The 24,599-nt window shown below is 43.7% G+C and overlaps 1 protein-coding gene and 1 long non-coding RNA gene across 14 annotated transcripts in view; one reads left to right on the top strand and one right to left on the bottom strand.

Moving 5' to 3' along the window:
* LOC138737164 (uncharacterized) overlaps positions 1 to 13,735 on the bottom strand; it is a 63,002-nt gene extending 49,267 nt beyond the window's left edge. Inside the window, exon 1 of the long non-coding RNA XR_011340793.1 lies at positions 13,675 to 13,735. This is a non-coding gene — a long non-coding RNA (uncharacterized lncRNA). The remainder of the gene's footprint in view (positions 1 to 13,674) is intronic.
* Positions 1 to 24,599, top strand: part of LOC138737104 (disabled homolog 2-interacting protein-like) — a 592,760-nt gene that overhangs the window by 261,491 nt on the left and 306,670 nt on the right. The gene's annotated exons all lie outside the window — the stretch shown is intronic.

The raw sequence follows: 24,599 nt of genomic DNA on the forward strand, positions 1-24,599 counted from the left end.
ACTCTTTCGATCAATGGGTCAGATTTGCGGTTCTTTACATTCCTCTGGAGCAGGACAGGCCCTGGGGACGTCAGCCATACAGGGAGTGGGGTCCCTTTCTCAAATTTCCTGGGAAAGGAAAACATACATTCATGTGGTATAGCGTTAGAGGTGGGGGTGCACAGCAGGGCCTGGTAGAGTGGAGGGTCTGCGGGAGAACCTCCTGCTAGCAGGAGACTAGGAAGCCTTTGGACCGCAAAGCCAGGCAGATCGCCTTCCAGACAGATACTTAGCATTCTCCCTATCTGCCTGCCGTTACCCCAGGGTTTGTAACTAATGGTCCTGCTTCTGGCAATGCCTCTGGCCAACAGGTACTGGCGCAGCTCATCACTCATAAAGGAAGGCCCCTGATCGCTGTGGATATAACTGGGGAAGCCAAATAGAGTGAAGAGGGTGTGGTCATGTCTGAGCAGGGAATGGCAAATGGAAAACGGGAGTATGATGATGTTAAGGAAGTATATATTGCAGTCAGTGGAGGGCAGGAGTCCTTTAAAGTCGACCATGAGTCGCTCGAAGAGGTGAGTGGCTTTAATAAGTTGCACCCTGTCTGGCCGGTAGGAGTGCAGCTTGCACTCAGTGCAGACCTGGCAGTTCTTTGTCATGGTCCTGACCTCGTCAATGGAGTATGGCAGGTTACATGCTTTAACAAAGTGAAAAAGCTGTTGACTCTGGGGGTGACAGAGATCATGATAGAGGTTCTTGCAGACGGTCGATCTGGGCAATGGCACAACTCCTACAGGCAGGGCGTCTGGTAGCTCATTAAGTTTTTTTGGCCGATACAGGATGTCATAGTTTGGGTGGATAATTCTATTCTCCACTGCAGTATTTTATTTTTCCCCACTGCTGATTGTTGAACATGAATGTGAAAGCGCATTGATCGGTCAGCAAAGTGAATTTCTTACTGGCCAGGTAGTAGCGCCAGTGCCACACTGCTTCGACATGGTTTGGGCCTATTTTTCGACTGAGGAGTGTCAAATTTTGGGGCTCTGCTGGGTACATGAAAAAGTAGCAATGGGCCTGCCAGCCTGATTAAGGATGGCGACCAAGGCAAAGCCTGATGCATCGCTTTCCACCTGAAAAGGGGTGGATTGTGGCCTTAGTGATGTCGGACTTAATGCGGTTGAAGGCTGCACAGGACTCCGCCACCTGGGGAAGGATGTGGATTTAATGAAGAGGCAGGCCTTGTCCGCATAATTGGGAACCAGTTGAGCATAATAGGAGGAAAACCCAAGGCACCTCTTCAGGGCCTTGAGGCTGTGTGGAAGGGGAATCTCCAAGAGTGGTCGCATGCGGTCTGGGACCATTCTAGTGACACCATTCTCCACGACACAGCCAAGGATGGCCTGGGAAGTTGTGCGGAACATGCACTTTGGCCTTGTTGTACGTCGGATTAAGGAGCTTGGCTGCCTTGAGAAATCTCTGGAGATTGGCATCATGGTCCTGCAGGTCATGGCTGCCGATAGTGACGTTATCAAGATACAGGAAAGTGGCCCACAACTCATTCTCATTCACTATGTAGGCCATCTCCTGCTGGAAGACTGAGATGCCATTTGTGACACCAAAAGGGACCCGCAGGAAGTGGTAGAGGTAGCCATCTGCCTCAAATGTTGTATACTGGCGATACTGGGCAATTTGGTTGACCTTGTTGGTGATTTGTGGTAGAGCGTATGCATCCAATTGAGTGTATCTATTGATGATCTGCGTTGGGCACTATCAGTTGCCCCAATAATTGCAATGACGAAGACTGAGGGGAACGATAGGCTTTATTGCACAGAAGACTTGAGCTGACCGAGATCCAAACTAGGGAAATGCAGGGAAGGGAAAGGTAGCCCGACATTTATGGCCTGGATCCCAGGGGAGGAGTCCAGATAAGAGTGTCATCAGGAGTGGGCCAGCTGAGCCAATTAGCAAACACAATCCATACCATTACATTCACCCCCTCTTTTTAAACAGAAACACCCCCCCCTTTTACACAACGAAAGGGGAGAGGGATGGAAAAAAAGAGAAAACAAAATTGCTAGAAGTTTAGCCGCACCGGCAATTTCCTCCTCTTGTGGGACCGCCGGAGGGCAGGCATGTCCAATCTCTGCTGTTTGGGAGGGGAAGCAGTCCCGGGGGGCAGGGGAGGGAGCAGTGTGGGTTGGGGTGATGCTTGAGGGCTCCCGGGAGGAAGGGGGATTTGATGCCTCCTGGAGGACTGACTCCTGGAGCAGAGAGCCAGGTGGCTCGGCCTCCAGTATTGCGCTCCTGTGTGGGGTTGTCTGCTCCGCGGAATGGGCTGTGACAGGCAGGATGGTTTCGGTATCCCCGACCCTCGCCAGGTCTCAGATAGGCACAGTGTCCTCGTGGCCATTGGGGTACCTCAAACGCCTATTGCAGGTTGGCGTGTATAAGGTGTACCACTTCCACCAGTGGATCCATCTTATGGCCCCTTGCGTGTCTCCGTTGCAGGACCAGCCTTGGGGTGGTCAGCCAAGGAGGAATGGAGGCACCATTCGCCAATCTCCTAGGGAAAGCAAACAAATGTTCATGTGGGGTGGTGTTAGTTGCGGTGCACAGGAGTGATTGGATGGCATGAAGCGCTTCAGGAAAAATGTCCTGCCAATGGGACACCGACATGTTTTTGGACCTAAGGGCCAGGCGCATCGCCTTCCAGACAGTGGCGTTCTCCCTTTCCACCTGGCCATTACCCCTATGGTTATAGATGATGGTCTTGCTGATGGCTATGCCTCTGGCCAGGAAGTACTGTTGCAGTTCCTCACTTATGAACGAGGTCCCCCGATCACTGTGGATGTACTCGGGGTACCCGAACAGGGTGAAGATATTGTGCAGCACCTTGATTACTGTCGCTGAGGTCATATCCAGGCAGGGAATAGCAAAGGGGAATCTGGAGAATTTGTCCACCACTGTCAGAAAGTAGGCATTCCTATATGTAGTGGGTAGTGGGTCCTTGAAATTGACACTGAGCCATTCAAAAGGGCATGTGGCCTTGATGAGATGTGCCTCTTTGGGCCGGTAGAACTATGGCTTACATTCTGCTCAGATCTGGCAGTGTCTGGTCATGGACTGGTAGTCCTCAACGGAGTATGGAAGGTTCCGAGTCTTGATGAAGTGGTATAACCTTGTGACTCCGGCGTGGCACGGACTGTCTGGAGGTGGTCAAGATGCGCACTGGCGCACGTCCCCCGGGATAGGGCGTCTGGGGCATCGTTGAGTTTATTTGGTCGGTACAAGATGTCGTAGTTATAGGTGGAGATCTTGATCCTCCACCTAAGAATCTTGTCATTCTTGATTGTACCCTGCAGTTTAGTATTAAATATGAAGGCCACTGCCCTCTGGTCTGTCAGCAAGGTAAAACGTTTACCAGCCAGGTAATGACGCCAGTGGCACACCGCCTCAACAATCACTTGGGCCTCCTTCTCAACCGAGGCGTGACGTTCCTCAGGACCGTGCAGGGTGTGGGAGAAAAAAGCTACTGGCCTGCCTGCCTGGTTAAGAGTGGCGGCCAGTGCAAAATTGGAGGCATCGCTCTCCACCTGAAACGGGATGGACTCGTCCACGGCATGCATCATGGCCTTTGCGATGTCTCCTCGGATCTGGTAGAATGCAGCTTGGGCATCTGCCAATAACGGGAAAGTTGTGGACTTAATCAGGGGGTGGGCTTTATCGGCATAATTGGGCACCCATAGTGCATAATAGGAAAACTGCCCCAGGCACCTTTTCAGCGCCTTTAGGGTGTTTGGGACTGGGAGCTCCATAAGGGGTCGCATGCGTTCGGGATCTGGGGCAATGACACCATGCGCCACGACACAACCGAGAAGGGCCAGAAAGTCTGTGTTGAACACATACTTGTCCCTATTGTACGTCAAGTTAAGAGACTTGGCCGTACGTAAAACTTTGCAAGGTTCGCGTCATGGACTCGTTGGTCGTGGCCTCAGATGGTGACATTGTCCAGATATGGGATTGTTGCCATCAGCTTGTGCTCCTCCACCATCCGATCCATGACCCTCTGAAAAGCAGAGACACCGTTATTAACACGGAAAGGCACCCGCAGGAAGTGAAAAAGTCTGCCATCGGCCTCAAAACCCATGTAGAGCCTGTCACTTGGGCGAAGGGTAAGTTGATGATAGGCCGACTTGAGGTCAGTGGTTGAGAAGACTCTGTATAGTGCAAGATCATTGACCAAGTCAGCTATCCGGGGTAGGGGGTACGCATCCAACTGGGTGAAGTGGTTGATGGTTTGGCTGTTATTAATCACCAACCGGGCCTTGCCTGCCCCTCTGACCACGAGGACCTGCACCCTCCAGGGGCTGGAGCTAGGGGCTATGATTCCCTCTGCCAAGAGTCGCTGAACCTCAGCCCAGATGAACACCATATCCTCAGTGCTATATCGCCCACTCTTGGTGGCGATCAGTTTACAGTCCGGGGTGAGGTTTGCAAATAGTGACGGAGGGGCCACCTACAGGGTGGTGAGGCTGCAGGACGATGCTGGAGGCTGGGTTCTCGATTGGGGTGGGGGGGTCTGTGAACTGCGGGTTGTAAACGGTGAGTGGAGGTTGGGGCACCCTGAACGTCATCGTTACACTCCTGACTCTGGAAGTCGAGGCCCAGGAGGATCAGCCCACAGAGCTGGGGCATGACCAACAGCAAGAAGTCATTTTAACACTTCCCCTCCCCCCCTCCCCCCTCCCCCTCCCCCCCACCATCAGAGATGCCACACAGTACCCTCGGATACAAGTCCGTTGGTCTTTCGTCGCAATCAACACGGACCCGGTCATCGGCCAAATAGGGATTGAGAGTCTACGGGATAAAACTTATGGTACTGCCACTGTCGAAAAGGCAGTTTGATTTGTGCCTATTCACCTTGATCTACATCCTGGAGTTCGTGATTGGGTGAGTGCTGGTTTGCTCCAAGGTGATCGATGCCAGGATGGGTGCGTCGTCTTCGTCGTTGGTGGGGAGGCCCGATGTCCAAGATGGCAACCTCCATGTTGACCATGCTGCCAACGCCGGTGAAGAAGAAGGCAGAAGTGACATCGTCGGGGGCGAAAGTGATATCACTGGTGAGGGTTGCCGCTGTGCAGAGGATGGTGGCGGGAGCGGGAAAAATTGCGCTCGCCTTACTGCTCATGTGGCCAGCACCGGAAGCTCCTCGGCCATACATGCCATGCTGCTCTGAGATGGGGCTCTGGACCTGCAAATACATTGGTAGTGGCCCTATTTCCCGCAGCCCGAGGAGGTAGCTCCTTTCGCGGGGCAGAGACGTCGCGGATGACTTGCCTCCCAGCAGAAGTTGCACCTTGACGATCCTGTCCCCGATGCCAACTCCCAGGATGGCGGCCCTCATGGTGGCACGTACTGGGTAGGCCCGCTTCTGCCCGCAATCGACTCCACATGGCGCTTGTCTGAGTCTAAGGTTCTGGCCAGTTGGATCACTCATCAGTGGGAGTTGATCCTCTTGGAGGAGACATTGTCAGATATAATCTGACCTCAACCCCGAAACACAAGCATCCCAGACCAGGTCTTCCACGCTCTGGGCCCCCAGCACAGAGACCATGGGGTTTCCCAAACAGTCTTTTCCCAGTGTGATCAGAGCTCGAACGAACTCTTCAACTGACTTACCAGGATGTTGTTTTCTGGACGCCAGGAGGTAACGGGAGTAAACCTCGTTGATCTTGGGTTTGTATAGTGCCCGTAGCTCAGCCATTGCCTCTGTGTAGGTCATTCAGCTTCTGATGACCTGGAAAGCCCTCTGGCCGACTCTCAGTTTCTTCTCACCCGAATCAACCACTCCAGCAGCGGCCTCCAGGAAGTTGTTAAAGCAGTTGACCCACGACTCGAAGATTTTCCGATGCACCCGGGACTTGGGGATCCACTTCTAGCTGATTGGGGCACAGTAACTTCTCCATTACGGGAGACATTAGAATTTCTGTGCAATAAATTGTTGGGCACTAACACTTGCCCCAATAATTGCAATGACAAAGACTAAGGGGAACGATAGGCTTTATTGCACAGAAGACTTGAGCTGGCCCGGATCCAAACTAGGGAAGTGTAGGGAAGGGAAAGGTGGCCCGACCTTTATGGCCTGGGTCCCAGGGGAGGAGTCCAGGTAAGAGTGTCTTCAGGGGCCAGGCCAGCCCGAACCAATTAGCATACATAATCCATACTATTACAATCTGACTGTAGTCAATAATCATTCTATTCTTTTCCCCGTTCCGCACTACACTAACTGCACTCTCCAAGGGCTATTGCTGGCTTCAATAAGCCTTAAGTAAGTGCTGTACCTTTGTCTGGATGAAGGCACTGTTACCGGTGATGTACTGTCTACTTTTAGTGGCAATGGGTTTACAGTCGGAGGTGTGGTTGGCGAATAGCAATGAAGGGGGGACTTTAAATGTGGAGAGCCCTCAAGACATGCAGGTGAGTGGTTAGGTTGGTGGATGTGTAAGGCAGGGGATTGGCTATTGAATTGCTGGTTACAACAGGTAAGGGGTGGATGGGCTCCATCAAATGTCATCGCCACTCTTTTAAAGTGACATTGAAAATCAAGCCCCAACAATACAGCACAGAGGTGCGATATTGCCATCGGTCTAAAGTTCAAGTCACAATAGAAAAACCCCGAATGTTTGCTGTAAATGACTTGGATGCCAAGGAAACCTTCTAGCTCACTGGCAGCACTGAGGGAGAAGCACTGCACTGTGTCTGGATGTATAAAACTCTCCGTGCTCCCACTATTGAACAAGCAACTCATTACGTGGCCGTTTACCTTGATGTCCATCATCAACCTGGTGAGTTGGTGCAGACTGTCCTAGTTGAGGATGTTGGAGGCTAGAGTTGCACCTCGATGCAGTAGAAGATGGCAGAATTCAAGATGGTAGCCCCCAGGGCCCGCATGCTGTTTTGCTGGATGCAGAGATGGTGGCCTGCATGTGGCACAGCTGGGTCCTGAAGATGGTGTCCAAGATGGCGGCCCCCATGGATTGCAAATGGTTCTGCTGGTCCTGGGGGATGATGGTGTTCAGAAGATGGCCCCCATGATCTGCACACAGCACTGCTAGCAAGGAGTTGGACTTGCACACTTTGGCGTAGTGGTTCTTCTTTCTGCAGCTGGAGCAGATTGAATCCTTTGCTGGGCAGCATTTCCTCTGATGCTTGTCCAGGCCACAGAAGTAGCACTTTGAAGGTTTCCAAAACACTGCAGCTGTGGTCGGGTCATTACCAGAGCCGGTCGAGACTGTCTTGAGGCTTTCATGGAGCACTGCTACTATAGTTTGGATGTTAGTGGAGCAGGGAGGTGGTGGCAAGTCACATGATGGCTGCGAATGGAGTGACCAAGTTGTTGTTTGAGTAGGCCTCCATGTTCTGGAGAACCACCTCCATCGTACCTGCCGACTCAACTGCTTTCCGCAGACAGAGTTCCCCTTGCTCCAAAAGTCTGTAGAATGTAATTCAACCTAATCCCTGCAACGTAGGGGTCCCTGCTGAGTGTTCACAGGGCCCGAAGGTATTCGGTGTTTGACTCGTCAGGTTATTGTTTTCGAGTCACTAGAAGGTGTCCAGCATAGACAACGTTGATTTTACGCAGGTATTGCTGTTTGAGGATGTCAGTGGCCTCCTGGTACGTAGTGGCATCCCTGATCATGGATTACACCAGGGTGCTGACCTTGGAGTGCAGTATTGCAGTTTGTCGTTCTATGATTGCACAATGGTAGAGGAGGCCTGCAGGAATGCTTCAAAACAGCACAGCCAGAGTTCGAAACTGTAGATGCCTCAGGCGATTGAGGGTTGATTTCTAGCTTTTCTGTTAGAGGATCTGCTCCATTGTAGAAAACTTCAAGTGAATTAAATTGATGCAACATCAATCTCTCAAGAGACTATTGTGGAGAAACCACTTGAGAACATAGCATATCCCTACTGTTTGATTATCTTGCACTGAGTTACAGGGAGCTGTGGGGAGGGGCCACAGGTACAATCACCCAATAGGTATGTTTGACCAGATAATTATACATTACAGTGGTTTACCAAATGAGTTAGGATGTTATTCCCTGGAGAGTAGAAGAATGAGGGGAGATTTCATAGAGGTATTTAAAATTATGAGGGGGTTAGACAGAGTAAATGTAGATAGGATTTTTCCACTTAGGGCAAGAGGACCTGGGTTAAGAGTGAAAGAGGAAACATGAGGGGAGAACTTCTTTACATAGAGAGTGGTGGGAGTGTGGAACAAGCTGCCAGCTGAGGTGGTGAATGTGGGCTTGATTTTAACATTTGAGGAGAATTTGGACAGGTACATGTATGGGCAAGGTATTGAAGGCCATGGACTGGGTGCAGGGCAGTGGGACAAGGCAACAAAAATGGTTCGGCTTAGACTAGAACAGATGAAGGGGCCTGTTTCTGTGCTGTAGTGTTCAGTGGTTGAAAGTCTTCTATTGAGGCACCATAAAAGTGCCAGAGTGCTGAATTATTGGAGTTTAACTCTTTTGAGACCAATTACTGTAAATATTCATATATAATGTGTTCCATGTATAATGTGACCCCCCCCATTTTTGAGGCGAAAAAGGGGGAAACATTTTACACCCGTGTATAATACGACCCCCCCTCCTCTCACCCGCCTGAGTCGTGCTGGCGTCTCTCCGCTCACCCGCCCGGCCTCCTGAGTTGCGCTCACATCTCTCCGGCTGCCCGCCCGGCCTCCTGAGTCGTGCTGCCAACTACCACTCACCTGGCTGGCCGCCCAAGTCGCACTGCCGACTAACGCCCACCCAGCCGGCCGCCCAAGTTGCACTGCTGACTACCGCTTGCCCACCCACTTGCAGAAAAAAATATTAAAATTTTACTCTCATGTATAATGCGACCACCCCGCCCCCCAATTTTGAGGGGAAAAAGGGGGGAAATTTTTTGCATTATTCACGAAGTAGTCCGTTGAAACTTCTATAATCTAAAGATGCAACCTCCAAACTTTTCAACTTGCTCTGTGTTATCCTTCTTTATCTAGCTTTGTGCAAATCCTATTAGCATTGACTACAGTTTTTCTTTAAAAATATTTTTATTGGTATTTAATATATAAACAATTGAACGATACAATTATATAATGTGCAATACATTTAAAAATAGAGGAAAAAGATTTCAAATATGAACATAATTCAAAAGACCAACGCACATTGGTGCTAATGTAGTAAAATATAACATCAAACAAAAAGAAAAAAAATGCCCAACCCAAAAGAAAGAGAGGAAAGAAAGAAAAAATAAAGTTTAAAGTTCTTTTCAAATGAAATGCAAATTTCTTTAAAAAAAATTTTTTTTTTTTTTTTATTTTCACAAATAAGCATGTGAAGTGCCAGCTGATGAAGTAGACAAAGATGATGTAGTGACACAATAATCATGGCTTTTATTAGCAGAAACTAATGGTTCTATAATGAAAGACAATGGGTGCATACACAGTTAAACCCAAGGGGAGTGTCTTTAATGGTCGAGATAATACATGGCCAATGTCAGTTAAGCAAGAGGGAGACTGACAGCTCAGCAGAGATTCACCACAGCATGCACATACAAAATATTTATGGAATGCATATTAATGACTAATTAGATAACTCACCAAACTATAAAACACAATATTACATCAAAAATAAATGTGAGATTCTAAACCCCATCCCCAATCCAAGGTGTATGACTAAAGAAAAAATGTGCTTTGTTGATGAAAGCTACATTTTAGGTCAAAATATTACTCCAATATTCACAGTTGGGTTTATTACTGACCATCTTCTTCTAACTAATGGGAGGTACAATGGCACAGAGCACCTCCTGCCTTTGCCCTCCTGTTCCCAGGCAGACAAGTTGCACAGCTACTAGCCCTGCAGCCTCACATTTGGTGAAACTCAAATTGAATGCTGACTGTGGAACTTGCAACTTCTTCCTGTGCCTGTAAGTTTCCCTTTGTGATTTAGTAGGTTAATTGGTGTCTAGAAATTGTCCCATAAAAGTGGTTAGTGGGAAAATTAATGGGAAAAGGATGCTCTGTGAGCCACTTGATAGTTCAAAATAACCTCCAGAAATGGGAGTGGCATGGTTGGAATAGCAGTTAGAGCAATGCCTGTACAGTGCCAGCGATCAGGACTGGGGTTCGAATTCCATGCTGTCTGTAAGGAGTTTTACCAAGAGACTCCAGTTTCCTTCCACCGTTCAAAATGTACTGGGGGTTGTAAGTTAATTGGGAATAAATTGTGTGGCACGGTCTCATAGACCGAAATGGCATGTTTAGATATTGTATATCTAAAAAATTTTTAAATCTAAAAAAAATGTTTTTTAAATTTAATTTAGAAACTATCTACTTATCTCTATCATTGTCCTGAACAGTTCCATGTCTGGAGCAAAATAATTCTTGTATCTTCAGTTTTTCCTGATAATTAAAATCTTGTGATTCTGGTACCGTCGTCATCTTACTAATCTCTCATGGGGTAGGGTAAAGCACAGGATTCTATTGACACTGTGGTTAAGTGAAAAAAACACACAAATACTAGAGAAACTCAGCAAGTCAAACAATGCCTTCATGTTGCAAAGGTGAAGGTGCATCACTAACGTTTTGGGCTTGAGCCTTTCATCAAGGTATGGGGGAGCATGAGAGATGTCTGAACAAAAGGGGGGGGTGGGTTTGGGGAGGGGGAGGAGTCTAGGCTATGTGGGGAGAGAAAGGAAATAGGAACTGGAATAACTAGTTAAAGAGGGGGGTAAGAGGGGGAAAAAGCAAGCTGATTTGTGGAATGCAAGAATCATGCCCTAGGGTTGGAGGGTGCCCAGACAAAAAATGAGGTGGTGTTCCTCCAATCTGCTGGTGGTTAGGGTGGGGTAGTGTGAAAAGGCATGGACAGATGTGAGATTGAGAGTGTGACTCAGAATTGAAATAGTTGGCTACGGGGAGGTCGCTTTTGTTGTGAACGGAGAGGAGATGGTGGGTAAAGCGATATCCTAATCTGCAACCAGTCTCTCCGATGTAGAGAAGGCCACAGAGGGTGCACCGGATATAGTAAATGAGTTATTTGGAGGTACAGGTGAAGTGTTGCTTCACCTGAAAGGTCTATTTGGGTCCTTGGACCGTGGTGAGGGAAGAGGTGTGGATGCAGGTATTACACCTATGACCACAGTGGAAGGTGCAAGGGGGGGGGGGGGAATGGGTGGGGAGGGAAGAGGGCACAAGGGAGTCACAGAGGGACCGGTCCCTACGGAAAGTTGAGAGGGGAGGAGAAGGAAAAGTGTGTCTGTTGGTGGGGTCCTGTAGTAAGTATCGGAAATTCCGGTGGATAATGTGGTGGATGCAGAGGCTGATGGGTTGTAGGTGAGAACGAGGGGGATTCTGTGTTTATTGTTTCTAGGAGCGGGGGGCTCAGGCAGATGAGTGTGGAATGGAGGAGATGCGGGTGAAGGCCGAGTTAATAGTGGTGGAGGGGAAGCCACGATTGTGGAAGAAGGCAGACATTTCAGAGGCTCTGGACTAGAAGACCTCATCTTGGGAGCAGATGTGGCAGAGACGGAGAAATTTAGAGAAGGGGATGGACTCCTTGTAGGAGACAGCGTGTGAGGTGGTGTAGCCGAGATAGTTGTGGGAGTTAGAGGATTTGTAATCAATGTCAGTGGAGAGTCTTTCTCCTGAGATGGAGACGAAGAGATCCAGAAAAGGGAGAGTATCATCAGGTGAGTTTGAGGTCAGGGTGGAAATTGGCCGTGAAATTGATGAGTTCATCGTGGGTGCATGAAGCTGCCCCGATGTAGTCATCGATGTACCGGAGGAAGAGTTGGGGAGTCTTGTCTGTGTAGCCTTGTAGCATGTTTTGCTCCACAAAACCCACAAACAGGCAGGCATAGCTGGGACCCATGCGGGTACCCATGGCTACTCCTTTAATCTGGAGGTAGTGGGATGAGTTAAAGAAAAAATTAAGGGTGAGGACAAGTTCACGAACGTTTGGTACTCTACAGTTTTTTTATAACCTGGAGATCAGATTTATTGTTTTCTGAACAATCAGGCAGGCAGTCAAATCATCTCTCATCTTCCTCCAATCCAGCAAATAAATGGATGTAAGATGAACAATTGAATGATACAATTATATAATGTGCAATACATTTAAAAATAGAGGAAAAAGATTTCAAATATGAACATAATTCAACATAATTCAGATGATTTTTTTTGCTGATTTTTCTTTTCCTCCTCACCTCTCTTTTGTTTAACATACTTTCTCGCTGTGACTGTACTAAATTAGAAAGGTTCAAATATTATTTTAGGGGAAAATAGCTTGCTACGCTGCATGGTTTTACTCTTGTATAGATCAGGAAGGTTTGCTTTTACTACCATCTTTCTCCTTTAGTTAATTGTAAATTGTGACAGTCAATGAATAAAATGGGGAAAATGTACTCCTGTTAAGATTTCAAACCACACCCCCCCCCCCACCTGCATCTCACAATGGGGAGGAAAGGGGGACTTGCATTTATACTGTCTTTCAAGATATCCCAAAGCATTAGAAAACCAAATATTTTTTTATGTGGTTAATGTCATGCAGCAATCGTGCCAGTTATCATGAATACAAAGATACCAAAATGATCAAAACAGCTTTTGAGGTATGGGCTGTGAACTAATTGTTGGCAAAGATGCTAGATGCATTCCCTACTCTTCGTAATAGGGCATGGATCTTCCTCGTCTATCTGCGAGGTGACCCTCTGGGAGTGCAACACTTCTTTCCTACACTGCAGAGCCTCTGCCCAGTTGTGTTCCAAAGTATTTGCAGTATTTACTAGTGCAGTAATAACTGGCTAATGCTCTACAACTATTGTTCATACTTCCAAAGGAAAACTCAGCTTGATGAGAAATTGATGTGAAACTTGGGGGGATGAAACAGAGTGATCAAAACATTTTTATCAGGTTATATGTAATATGGGGATAGTGTTCTACTATGGCTTTAATCACTACAATATTGAATTGGAATAATCTTCAAAAATAGAAATTTAGTTAATTCCAACTGTACTCACAGATACCATTCTTCATTTTTATGCACGGGTGCAGCATGTTCTCAGCAATCACAGCAGACCTGTTGGTATATCACTTCATGTATTGTATTGTTTTTCTAAATGAGTAATTTGTTTGGAGATTGAGCAGCGCAAGTGATGTGATGAAATGTGACTGTTGCCTATCATTTTGCATGACATTTAATGAAAATTTATTTGATTGTTTTCCCTTATCTGAGAAAATGTGTTTATTTATTTTCATTGCTAGGTTCAATGATCTGTGCTATAAACTGATGGTCTCTATTAAATTTAGTTAATAATGAGATTGAGTATTTTAGCTGAGTTTGAGTCCAAAGGCTCGAGCATCTTTATTTCTTAATCAGATTGTTTAAAAATAAGTACCGTAAAATCTCTGGAATTCAAGCAACCGGCAAAAAATTTTTGAAGAAATAAATAAAAGAAAAATTTTAAAAAAGAATATTAAATAAAAATTTAAAATTGTTAAAGTAAATGTTCTCTATAGCAACACACAACCACTTAGTGAAAATGGGAGCAAATATTCAGCCAGCAGAGATCCCCTGTTGTGTCCCACCCACAGCAGCTGTTTCAATAAAGTCTGAATCAAAATATGTTTGAATAAAATGGTGTTACCCAGGATGAAGTGGTGGTTGATGTTGCTCATCGCTGGGGCAACTCTCCCAAAGTGTCTCCCTCTCCCTGCATAGTAAGACTCTTTTGTCTTTATTTGCATAAAGTATATTAGTAAACCTAGGGGATGGGGGTTAATTGTGATGGTGGCACTGTTACTGTAACAGTTAGTGCAATGCTATTACAGTGCCAGCGACTGGGGTTCAAATTTAAATTTAAATTTTGTTAAGGGAATTACCTGATTAAAGTGAACTTTACACAATTAAAGACTACACTACCGTTTTTTTTTCAAATTACTTTACATTTTGCACTGTCTTTTGTCTTTTAATCTGTTTATTATTAATGCAGCTGTATTAGGCTTTGTGAGATGAGTCTCAGGCAACTGGAAAATTTGCATATCTGGCATCCTGAAATCACGATATTGGGGGCCTTTACTGCATTTTGATGAGGAGATACGGACTGATAAGTAACAAATGACATTACATCACTTAACACCAGGCAACAACCATCTCTGGCAAGAGGGAGTCTCACCACCATCACTCCTGTTCCCCTCTCACTTTATCCATTAGCACTTCCCAAACCCATGACCATGGAGGGCATAGGAACGCCACACACTTGCAGGTTTGACTCGATGTCACATGCTATTCTGAATCGGTCCTTCGTGACTGGGTCTAAATCCTGTAACTTCCTCTCCAACAACCTTCACCAGGAGAACTACAGCGATTCATGAAGGCATCTTGCCTCTCAACAACACATCATGATGAGTAGTAAATCTTAGTCTTGCCAGTACCATCTTGACTCTGAAAATGAATATTTTTAAAAATGGTACCTGTTTGCATAACAACTCTTATCAAGAGTAAGACTTATTAAATTGACATTCTTGAACTCAAAATTAAATTTTTAATAGTGCAGCATGCACAAGTACAAATGCCCATGGTGTCCAGTGTTATATTCTTGTGTTTCTCGATATGGTTTCCTATGGCTAAGCCCACAGTCCAAGTTAACACTCGAACTGTACTGAAATAAGATACTAAATGGAAGACAGAGAATGAAAGCCACTCAACAATTTGACATCTGTGGAAGGAGAAAGTTACCATTTCAAATCTTGAACTCTTCATCAAAAAGATCTAGGACCCAAAGCATCAACTATTTTTCTTCCTACAGATGCTGCATTTTTGTTTTCCATTTCAGATTTTCAGCATTTGTAGATTTTTTTATTTTCATTTTTGATTTTCATTATAAAGTGGAAGAATCATGTGCATGTTAACCATTGACCAATATTAACTGTAGGAAATTAACTGGTTATTCACGTTCTTTTGACTTATAAAATCCTAATGTATGCAAATCGGCTGTTTCATTTATGTACCAAATAACTGAGCTTAATGATTAAATTATATGAAATCATTCTTCTGTCCTTTTGGTAAAATAATACTTCAAGGGAGTTTACCTTTGGATACTTCATAAAGCAAGAAATCCATTGTTACTTTTTCCCCAGCATTGTTATATTTTGATAAATGCTTTAAATCAATTCCTCCCCATGAAGGCAGCTGGACAATATCAAGCTAACCCATGGACCTCTATTGGCTGTAAAGAGTGCAGGAGCAGACAGGAATATATTTTTGCCAGGCCCATTGATAAAGCTGACATTGAACATTTACCAAAAAGCAAAAAAAAACACGCTGAAGATTTTTCTTAAAATATTGCTACAATTATACAGCAAGTGAGGTGGCCTTGATTGGTGAACATTCATCAGAGCAAGGCAAGATTAGAAATCAAGGATATTTTAAGTTGCAGAGTTCTTGAGCGGGGTGGGTGGGGGAGAATTGGTGGGTGAAATAAGAGAAGAGATGACAACTGGAAAGTTTGCGATGAACTAGACACTGAGAAAGATTGAATAATGCAAATGGTGATGGTGCCAGCTGTAGGTGAAAGCTTGTTAATCACAACAGGCGTTGTGGTTGTAAAACAGAAACCTCAGGGTACAGGTTCATAGTTCCTTCAAAGTAGCAACACAAGAAGGTGGATGAGACATTTGGCACACTTGCCTTAGTTGGTCAAGCTATTACATATGAGTACTGGGATATTACGTTACAGCTGTACAAGGAGTTAGTGAAACCATGCTTGGAGCATTGTGTGCAATTCCGATTAGCCAGCTATCAGAACGGGTGCAAAGAAGAGTCTAGATTATATTGCCTGGGATTGGTGGGGTTGCGTTTTAAGTAGAGGCTGGATACGCTGGGACATTTTTTTCTTATGGAGTGTTGCAGGCTGAGTGGTCCTTGTACAGGTATAAAAAATCATGTAGAACCAAGATTCAGTAGCTAGCTAGTCTTGGACTTTTCTCAGGTTATAGGAGTTTTGAACTTCATGGGCATAAACTTAAAGTGAAAGAGGGAAGGGGCCTGAGGAACATCTTCCATGCAGAAGTGGTGACGATATGGAGCGAGCTACCAGAGGAAGTAATAGAGATTAGTACAATTGTAAAGTGTAAAAGACATTTCAATAGGTACATGGATAGAAAAGGTTTTGAGGGATACGGTCTGAATACAGGCAAATGGGACTCCTAATAATGCACTAGTCAAATCTGGACCCTGTAAGAGTTGAGAATTTAGTGGAACTCCCCAAAAGGTTGTACCACAATCAAACACCACAGAGAGTTTTTCCTTCTGTGGATGCAAAACCCCATGATGTGGTAAGTACCATTTTTTGCCATCACAATGTATCAAGATATTATCTGGTACTTTCTCGGCATATCCTTTGGAGATCGTATCAGACATGCATTTGGTGTAGTCTGAATGAAAGGAAGAATCTTTCTTGAATCTTCTCTTTAAATTCAGTGTACATTGTTTGATAACACTTCTATTATCAGGCATGCCTATTTCCCTTTCTTTTAAAGGTAATCCAATGCAATAATGATCATTAACTCACTTAGCACTTTTTGACACCTATTCCAAAAACTGCTGGTCTTCTTTTGAAGGTTCTTGGTCTTTCCTGATGTACTCAAGAAAGTCATTTTTGAACTGTTGCTCCCACAGTTTATCAAGCTTCACAATCGATATCTTATAGCAGATTGATTTTGAACCTATTTTCTTTCTCCTAATGGACTAGTCTTCTGGCAGGGGCATTTGCTAGGGCTATCGGGGGGTGGGGGGGGTGGGGTTTAAGTTAGGCAGGACAGCAGGGTGAGGGTTTGTAGGCTAAGGAAAGAGACAAGTTTAAATAATTTGAGGGAGGAAAAGCAGGAAGTAGTAAAAAGATGTTGTAGTGAAAATTGTGAGAATGGAAGAGAGGAGGATATGCAGAAGGTAGGATGTATTTATTTTAATGTGAGGAGCGTAGTAAGGAAGCTGGATGAGCTAAAGGTGTGGATTGACATGTGGCATTATGATGTTGTGCCCATTAGCGAGACATGGTTGAAGGAAGGTTGTGACTGGCAGTTGAATGTTCCAGGATTTCGCTCCTTTAGATATGACAGTTGGTGGATTAAGAGGGGGGAGGTGTGACATTACTTGTCAGGGAGGATATTACAGCAGTGCTGAGGCAAGATAGACTGGAGGGCTCGTCGAGGGAGGCAGTGTGGGTAGAGCTGAAAAATAAGAAGGGTGAGGTTACTATTATGGGGATATATTACAGGCCAAATGGGGAAAAGGACCTAGAAGAGCAAATGTGCAAGAAAAAAGGTGAGATGTGCAGTAGAAATAGGGTGGTGTTTTTTGGGGATTTCAATTTTCCAAACAAAGATTGGGAAACGCAGTTAGTAAAAGGGCAGGATGGCTCAGTATTTATGCATTGTGTTCAGGATTGCTTTTTGCAGCAGTATATTGAGACGCCAACTAGAGGGGGAGCGGTGTTAGATCTGTTGTTTGGAAATGCAATGGGGCAGGTGACAGAGGTAAGCGTTGGAGAGAACTTCTGATCCAGTGATCATGGGTCCATTAGCTTTAGCTTAACGATGGAAAGGGATAGATCGGGTCCAAGGTCGAAGGTCTTCGAGTGGGGGAAGGCCAGATTTGGAGAAATGAGAAGGGATTTGCAGAGAGTTGTGTGGGCTGATCTTTTTGCTGGAAAGGATGTAGAGGAAATTTGGGGGGCATTTAGGGGTGAGATTTTGAGAGTACAGGATCTTTATGTTCCAGTCAGGCCGAAGGGGAAGATTAAAGGTTCGAGGGAGCTGTGGTTTTCTCGTGAAATTAAGAAGTTGGTTCAGGACAAGAGGGAGGCCTACACCAAATATAAAAAAATGAAGGGTTGAGGAGATGTATGGTTGTTATTCAGATTGCAGGAAGAACCTTAAGAGGGAAATTAGAAAGGCTAAAAGAAGGTATGAGGTGTCCATAGCTAATAAGGCAAAGGTGAATCGTAAGGGTTTTTACAGATATGTGAACAGTAAAAGGAGGGTTAAGGATAGAATAGGTCCACTAGATGATGAGACTGGCGAACTATGTCAGGAACCGTATGAGATGGGAGAAATATTGAATAATTTTTTTCTCGTCCGTATTCATGAGGGAAAGGAACATTGGGCTATATGAGGCAAAGGGCTTAGTTATGGAAAGGATAGGGATTAGTAAAGCAAGAGTTTTGTAGCTTCTAGGGTCAATTAAGGTGGATAAGTCTCCTGGTCCTGATGGGGTTTTTCCCAGGACTTTAAGGGAGGTCAGGGAACAAATAGCGGGAGCACTGACAGTGACTTTTCAAAGATCTCTGGAGGAGGGGGTGGTACTGCAGGATTGGAGGGTTCCAAATGTAGTTCAGTTCAAAAAAGGCAGTAGGTGTAGGCCAAGTAATTATCGGCTAGTAAGTTTGACTTCAGTGGTGGGGAAGGTTATGGAGGGTATTCTTTGAGATAGTATATACGCATATCTGGATAGGCAGGGATTGATTAGGGGCACCCAGCATGGGTTTGTTTGATGAACCTTGTTGAGTTTTTTGAGGAAGTGACAAAAAAGGTGGATGAAGGTAGAGCGGCTGATTTGATCTATTTGGAATTTAATAAGGCTTTTGATAAGATTCTGCGTGGAAGGTTAATAAGGAAGGTTCAGTCATTAGGAATTAGTAGAGAGATTGTGACATGGGTTTAGAGGTGGCTGGGATATAGACAGAGGAGAGTCATGGTGGACAACTGTATGTCAGGTTCGAAGCCTGTGACAAGCGGGGTGACTCAGGGATCGGTGCTGGGTCCCTTGTTGTTTATCATTTATATTAATTATTTAGAGGAGAGTGTGAACTGGGCAAGCAAATATGCAGATGATATGAAAATAGGGGGAGTGGTGGATAGTGAGGTAGTTTTTCTTGGATTACAGAAGGATTTGGTTTGTTTGGAAGAGTGGGCTTAAAGATGGCAGATGGAATTCAATGTAGACAAGTGTGAGGTGCTGCACTTCAGTAAAAATAACCAGAATAGGACATATACAGTAAAGGGTAGGGCATTGAGGCACACAGAGGAGCAAAGGGACCTGGGAGTTATAGTACAGAGTTCACTGAAGGTGGATTCCCATGTAGACAGGGTGGTTAAGAAAGCATATGGTATGCTGGCCTTTATAGATCATAGTATAGAGTATAGGAGCTGGGAGGTGATGCTGCAGCTGTTTAAGGAATTGGTGAGGTCAGGTTTGGAGTACTGTGCTCAGTTCTGGTCTTCAAATTATAGAAAGGATATAGATAAGGTGGAAAGGGTGCAGAGAAGGTTTACAAGGCTGTTGCCTGGCTTACAGCATCTGGATTACAGGGAGAGATTAAGGAGACTGAGACTTTATTCATTGGAACGTAGACGACTGAGAGGGGACTTGATAGAGGTATTTAAAATTATGAAAGGAATAGATAGACTAGACATAAACAGACTCTTTCCCCTGAGGGCAGGGGAGGTGGAACAAGAGGCCATGAGTTGAGGGTAAGGGGCAACACTTTAGGAGAAATATTAGAGGTGGCTTTTTCACTCAGTGAGTGGTGGCAGAATGGAATGATCTTCTGAATTAGATAGTTGTGGCAGGGTCCTTTCTGTCATTTAAGAGAAGGTTGGATGTGTACATGGAGGTGAGGGGGTTGGATGTGTACATGGAGGTGAGGGGGTTGGAGGGTTATTGGCGGAGAGCGGGAGGTTTGAGTTAGTGGAGTTGTTCTAGTGAACCAGTGCAGACTCTAAAAGCTGACATGGCCGATTTCCACTCCATAAATGGTTTTATGGTTATATTAATCATCCAACCAAGCGTAGTTTTGACAGAGTAAGGTCCATCTTCCACACTCCTTATCATATCTAGTGAAACCAATCAGCACTCAATCTCAGAGTTGATTTCACGTAAACGAACATTTTTCAAATGCTTCTACGGTTCAATGTCATTTTGATGTGGGATGTTTCCTTTATGCACAGGCATAGTCTTCTAAGTGTAAATGCCTGGGGGGGTTTACAAAACTCATTACTAATCAGACCAGTGATCTCTAGGCCCAAAACAACATTGGTTTCAATGTGCTTAACTTGACTGTAGTTCTCAATAGAATTTTTGTACATCTTTCTTAAAGGTTAAATTTATTTATTAACCCCACAGTGCAAAATGACGTAGTGCTTTCTGGTCAAGAAATGCATAAGTACGCACTATTGCACTTCCTTTCTAGTACTTTGACTATGCACAGGTACTATTAAAAGTTTGCAGTTGTTCTCACTGGCCCTGGTAAGACCATTTGTCTGTACCAAGGCTTCAGCACGGTTTTCATCTGCTCCTTGTCATTTGTTCTTTTTCCATTTTCTCCTTTTCCTGGAAGATGTGTAGCATTTTGGGATGTTTTTGGCTGCATATGTTGCAGCTGAGTCAGTTTTTGCTGATGTGTCCTTTACACAGACAGCCAAAACATACTCAATTTTCCTTCAAAAAAGTGATTTCTCGCTGTGTCTTTTCCATCTGTACACACTTTTCCAAATCATGCTTATTATTACAGAGCAAACATTTCTTTAGAACAGGGAAACTTTCATTTTCCTTAATTTCTTTATCTGCAGTTGCCAGAGAAGTGGCAAATGTAATTTTTTTAAATTTTGGTTGAGTGCATGCTTTGCACCTCTAAACAACTTTTCTTACTGTTTGAGCACTTTTGATATTTCCATACACTGGATCTGAGACAATGTCCACTTGCCCTTCAATGAACTCCAAAAATCCTTAAAAGTAGCTGTCACATTGCATCGTTTCTGGTATTCAACAACTGAACTTCTCCACAGTTCTTTCATCTGATAGGCCAATTTATAATAATTAGCATATTAGTAGATATGTCAAGCTCTCGTAGATGCCCGATCTCCATCATGACGTTGTAACATCCTCTCAGAAAGAGGGCAAAAGCTTGTATACCCTTTCTGTCATCCAGTCTTATTGACCAACATGATAAAGCCTTTTCTACATAAGCCTTTTGGTGTCCTTCATTTGGGGCCCAACTCTTACAAGTTCATGTGGTTGTCCATTCGTTAACTGTTCCAAATACTACAGACAATCCTCTGAGCTTTGGGTCTTAATTTCAATACTGTGCTCAAAGATTTTCCATAAATGTTTGGAGTTGAAGTGGGTCACCATCAAAAACTCGTATCTTTCTCTTCAGCAGAGAAGAGAGAGACTGTAACTAAATTAATGATGCAGCCATTTCATTTTGGCTTGTCGTGCCTGGGCATAAGTTACTTTGTTCACCCAGATTTCTGTTACCTGATGGTAGTGGCATGTATTCTGTGTAGTAGGATGCCATTTGGCTCATATCTCTGTCCACTGGGGTCATTATTGGGGTTTGAGATTTGGCACTGCCGAGCCTTAATCTGACTAGTTCGAGATCATGCAAGTCTCATAACAGTAATACTGGCTCTTCTTTGTATTAAATATTTCTTTTTTTCCGTTATCCTTCCTCAAAACGTAACTCCAAAATGATAAACACTTTAGATAATTTATTTTGAGCACGAGATCAAAGTCTTTTCGTGCCCTCAACCTGGCCTGATTAACAGCAATTTCTTTTGTCCAATTCCATTGCTCTTTTTGCCTCCTTAGCTGCTCTTCTTTCCTCTTTACCTGTTCCTGTTTCAGCTTCTCTTTTCTTTGTAGCTGCTCCTTCTGCTTTTCCTCTAGTTCTTCTAGAGCAAATTTCACTTGAATCATTTTCTTTTCCACTTAAAGAGCTGATACATCTGCCTGAACCTTTATACACATAGATGCAGTTTGTTGTGCTTGTTCTAGAACTCCTCTTGTTTTTCCTGCTTCCTGTATTTGACACACTATCCTCTGGTTGTACATCATCCTGTATGTCAGATGTAGCCTTAATATCCGACTTTGTCTCCATTTTGGAATGCCCATCCTCCTCACCACCAACTTGTAGCACATCTTCAGCCATTTCTTTGTGTTTGATCTTGGTTTCTATTAATTTTTTTTCAGTAATTCTATGGGATTTTTTATCCCCAGTAGCCATCACCTTCTGCTTTTTTATTGCCTATTCTTGAAGAGTAGCTTTATTTCCATTTGTATCTAATTGCACCTTTGAAATTCTTTAAGATCTGTGACATTCATCTTCTCGATACGTAGCTCCTCAGGAGCAGCAGTGACCTCATATTATCCATTCACCCAAATGTCACACTGAAACAAACATGCACAACCAGATCTCCAAAACAATCCTCATAGGACAAGTGGCAGTTTCTTCAAACAGTGTTCTCACTTGCAACAAATGCTCAGAGGAATCTTTTAGTAAGGCTTACCACTTCTTCAATGGCCTTGGTATTACTGTTGTCGATTGTGCCTCCTTGACTTCAAAATGCTCTAAACAGAGCCCAATCAATCCAGTTCAAATTCCAAATTGAATTTCAAACTTTCTATTGTTTTAAATTCCATCTTTTATTGACTAAATATTGGAATGACTATTTTCCTTTATAATCGCTTAAAGGAATTAAAATGTTGTTGTTGTTATTGTCTATGACTCGTTCAAACAAATCTGTACTAAAGTTGAGTTGAGTTTCCCAATGTTTATTAAACATTCTTAATGTTATCATCAGTTGCTTGTTACAAGCTGTAAAACTTTTGTTAGATGATGATTAAATGTTAAATGGTAAATAAAAGTTGTTGGATCATTCTAATTTCTTACCATTTTGTAGAAGAAAGAAAACTAACTAAAACTAACTGAGCTGATTTTGAAGGTCATAGCTTCCTTCTCTCAAAGGCAAGCTATTACCTTCAGGAGACAGCATGAAATATAATAAACAATCACTTGAAAGCCACAAAATAGAATTTTCTTGCAAGAAATACATTTTAACCCTTATATATGACATCATATATAACCCTGAGATTTTTTTCTGTAGGCAAGGTAGAATTGCCACTTATTGGTAGAGCAAAAAAAATTATCTATATAGCGTATACATGTAAACAGAACTGTAAACAAACTGCAATACAGAGGGAATTAAAAAATCAATAAAGTGCACAAGTAAGAGTCCTTAAATGAGTACCTGGATGAATTTGTTGTTGGAGTTTACTTCACAGTAATATAACCGATTACAGCAAAACCCCTGTTATCTGGCACATATAGGAATTAGTAGATGTTGGATAAGTGAATTTTCTGGATGCTTGTATTACAAGCTCACATTTCATTTAGTAACCACATTTTAACAGTTAACACAGGATGCAAACATTTCACAACAAAACATTTCACAGCTCACAGACAAAAAGGCACAGTTAACTATTGACTATAAGCAGAGTAATGGTCTGGAAGAAGACAAAAGAAAAATGGTGTTTATTCGAGAGAAACAGATGGGACACTTACAAAGGGTCATGCGAATGCGACTGACAAAAAGTCATGTCATTGGGACACTTGAAGTGGCAGGATTGATTCATGAGCAACCAGAGATCTGCAAAACACAAAGGTTGAGTGACTGTGTGAAAAGGCCAACTTTGCTGGTTCTCCTTGTCAAAAGTATTGACCCACCATGACCATTGTAATGGTAATTTTGATTAACCCATATTTGGGTAAAGGAAGCAGGATCATTCCGGGCATTTGGATCGTGACCATCTGATGGTCATTTCATTTGATCTATGCGTGGGTTTTGGAAATATTGTGGAAGTCTCACATTTTGTTTCCCCTATGCAAAGAATAGGGGAGTTCTGACAATCGTTCATATGAAAAGACATTTCTCTGGAAGCAATTCAACAAGGATTCATGAGTTTTCAGCAGTCTGATCAGATAGTCTCTCTCTCGCCTCCTTCATGGTTACTTCTGGCCAACAGTTTAAAAGTCTTGAGTTTCAACATAGGATTTCTAAGAATGAACTTTGAATTGACTTTCCAGAATTGTGCCTAAGCTGTAATGGTTTGGGTATTACACACACACATGGGTCTATTCGTGCATAGCTGGGTTTAAGTTATAATTATATTATTAATAGTTAATAATAAATATATTGTTTTAAAAATAACACTGTCTTGGTGAATTTCTATTGCTGCTGGTCTGTGACATGAAACTTAAAATTGTATGTTGCCTGATTGGCGTGAGACATACTAATTTTAAACGCATATTTTTTACCTATTTATTTTCCGCAATTTTTTTGCTGGTTACTTGAGGCTGCCGGCTACTTGCATTCTGAATAACAGGGGGTTTTAATTGAAACTAAACCAAGGAATTCACTGTGATTATCTTGAGCAATCCTTTTGAGCCTCATAGGTTTTTCTTCCTATTCAATTTTGCAGAGGTAATTCTTGTACTTGTCAGCAAAATGTGAAGCACTGTTGTTAACATGTTAGCTGGTTTATTTATTGTTCCAGTGGTTAGCTTCTATTTTTTAAATCAATGTTAGTTCATTGGAATACGTCAACTGGAGACATTGATTGAAATATAAAACAAACATACCATAATCTTAAGAGACACCCTGTGGGTACATGGCAGTTGTTAAGGATCATTAGCTTTATTGGATTTCCTTGTTCATCAACAGAAATCTGAAT

Source organism: Narcine bancroftii, chromosome 1, assembly GCF_036971445.1.
Source record: "Narcine bancroftii isolate sNarBan1 chromosome 1, sNarBan1.hap1, whole genome shotgun sequence".
In the NCBI taxonomy this organism is placed as follows: Eukaryota; Metazoa; Chordata; class Chondrichthyes; order Torpediniformes; family Narcinidae; genus Narcine; species Narcine bancroftii.